We start from the raw sequence: 2,724 nt of genomic DNA on the forward strand, positions 1-2,724 counted from the left end.
AGCTTCCTTTCAAAGACCTCTTGCAGGCAGTCTTCCCAAGGGACTGTTAGCTCCAACAGAACCACTCTTTTGAAAGACTCAAACAAGAGAACCACATCTGGTCTTAAGGTTGTGGTCGCAATGTGGTTGGGGAACTTGAGTTGCTGCTCCAGGTCCACCAACAGCTGCCAGTCCCTCGCAGTGGCCAGGATGCCTGCAGATGTTTTTGCAGCTGGTCTTGGCTGCTCTCCAGCTTTAATGAAGGTGATGGCTTATTTGGAGGGGCGGGAGCACTTGGCCCACTCGACTCCTGCAGCAATGGCTTCAGCGATGGCCTTCAGCACCTGGTCATGTTCTGGTTCTGGTCTTCCACTTCAGACCAGTCCTCACTTCAATCCCAGTCTTTGCCACCTTTTAATCGCTTGAGTTTCAATATTGCAACACTTCCCTGACTCTCGTTACCTTGAACTCCTCTTGCAAGGACTTGAGTGGCAGTTGCAGTTTGTTGCGGTGCTCATAGTGCGATGCTACTTGGACTTTTTGGAAGCCCCAGCCATTTTCTGAGATGGCTGCTGATTCTAACCTCACGTTAGTTCTTTGAGTGAGATCCTTTTGATCCTCCTTCCTTCATGCTAGCTGCTAGCCACTTGATCCGCCTCCTCTCAGACTTGATGCTGGAGGGAGTCATTTGCAACACTTGGATGTTCCGGGCACTGTGGGGTGACTCCGGGCCTGGCTCCTCCTGCGTGAACATCTGGGCGTTGTGTTAGTCCTGTCCCAACCATACACTTCATCTTCCCTTGGTGGATCTTTAGGCCTCGCTCGTTCTTACAGATTCTGCCACATGTACACTGCTTACTTGTGGTTGTTTGTCCATTGCCTTGGTATAGTACCGTTGAATCCGTCTGGTTGGGGTGCTCATCCTCCGCCCCTCTCGGGCACCCCTGGGGGTATTTTACCAGTAGTCACCACACTTTTCGTGGTTGTCAACCAGCCTTTCCTGGTAGTCACTGATTGAAAGAATCAATTAATAATTGAAATACTTAGCTAAATGAGATGATTAAATCATGTATTAAAGCATACCAGACTGCAAACAAATCAATCAATACATTTATAATAAACAATAGTATCAATAAAGTCAGTTGTCAAAGTAAAACATTTGTGTTGATCTGAAATATCATTGCACATTTTCCCATTAAAACAAATGTTTATCAAATCTACAACTAAATAAACCAAATAATTATAAACCCATTCATATCCGTAAAATTATTCTGATGTAACACAGATTTGTTATTAAAACTATTGGTAATTTAGCCTCCTGAATAGTTTTACATTATTTATTTTCCTTATTACATTCTTAAAAACATCATGTTCATCACTTCTTAACATCTCACACATTTTCATGGAGCTGATTTCATCATCAGCAAAACAACCTCCCTCTTTGCTATCTGCAGGTATGCATCCTATCCTCCTCGGTATATTCTTAAACACATAGTTTTTTACTACTTTCAATACATTTAAGCATTTCAGGACATTTTCAAAATGATGTAGCTGATTACAAGCAAAAACATTTCAGTATATCTTATACAGAAGTTGAAATGGGGAAGTGCTGCTGCTGTTTGAGTTGTTCAACTCTTGACCCACACTTTTTCTATGAGTTATGACGTCTCTGCATTTGTCAGGGTTGTCAGGGACTGCTTTATTGGTCACACTGAATAAATGTCTCTTTCTTCATATCATATGTCAGTACATTTAAACATTATGGTGTCAACCCAAAGCACTAACTTCACATGGTGCTAGAGATTCACCAAACAACTCAGCCGCCTGGGTGCAGGCTGGAACTTATTCTTATTCTGATTAATGAATAAAGTTACAGAGTTGTTTAAACATCGTGATTGCGCAACATTATTTCAATGCTACAATGTGTCACAATTTGTTTTAGCAACTACACAGCAACATAACTCAACTGAGGTTAAATAGCTGAGTTTCCCTGCCAGTCAGTCAGAACTAAAGAAGTCCTTTGGATGAGGGACGAAACGTCTTCCAGTATCTTCAACCAAGTCCAGTTGCCCTTGATTTTAACCTTCGTTGGATAACTATGACCTGGATGACTGAAAATCTTCATAGACAACTACACAGCAACATAAGTTTATAAGATGACTTTAGCAATGTATTTAGCAGTTTTACTTCAAGCAATATTATCTTATGAGATGATTCCTAGAAGTAAAAATTAAATAAATAAGAAGAATCATGAGATGGATTCTCTTGTTACGTTTTCTGTCAGAGTGAAGCACATTTAAACAGATATTCCTGCCAATTCTATCACCTTGAATTAAAGTTTATTTGTTGTTTTTAACAATTTCCTTTTTGTGGATTTACAATAACAATGGAAACCCTGTAACTCACTCCCAGGCTTTCCTATTGCCTGTAGACAGGCGATCATTGAAGCACTCAGCTTGAAGAGAGTGAACGTTTCATCATCAGTTCCTGTTAGAAATGACACAGTAACTGTATGTCTACAGCCTGCAGCCCCAATTACAACTGTCATCACAGGACTATACTGTTGGAATGACAAGTGCAAACTACATGATGGGCAGTATTATTACTATATGACAACATGAAACAAAGCGATGTTAGTGCTGAATGTAGAAGATGCTATGGTTGATATTACAGCCTAATAATTTCACGTCAGCAGCTGTTTGCACTCGTTTTGTCACAGTAATAGCAGCTGAATTGTGTGATCGG

Source organism: Micropterus dolomieu, linkage group LG10, assembly GCF_021292245.1.
Source record: "Micropterus dolomieu isolate WLL.071019.BEF.003 ecotype Adirondacks linkage group LG10, ASM2129224v1, whole genome shotgun sequence".
Lineage (NCBI taxonomy): Eukaryota > Metazoa > Chordata > Actinopteri > Centrarchiformes > Centrarchidae > Micropterus > Micropterus dolomieu.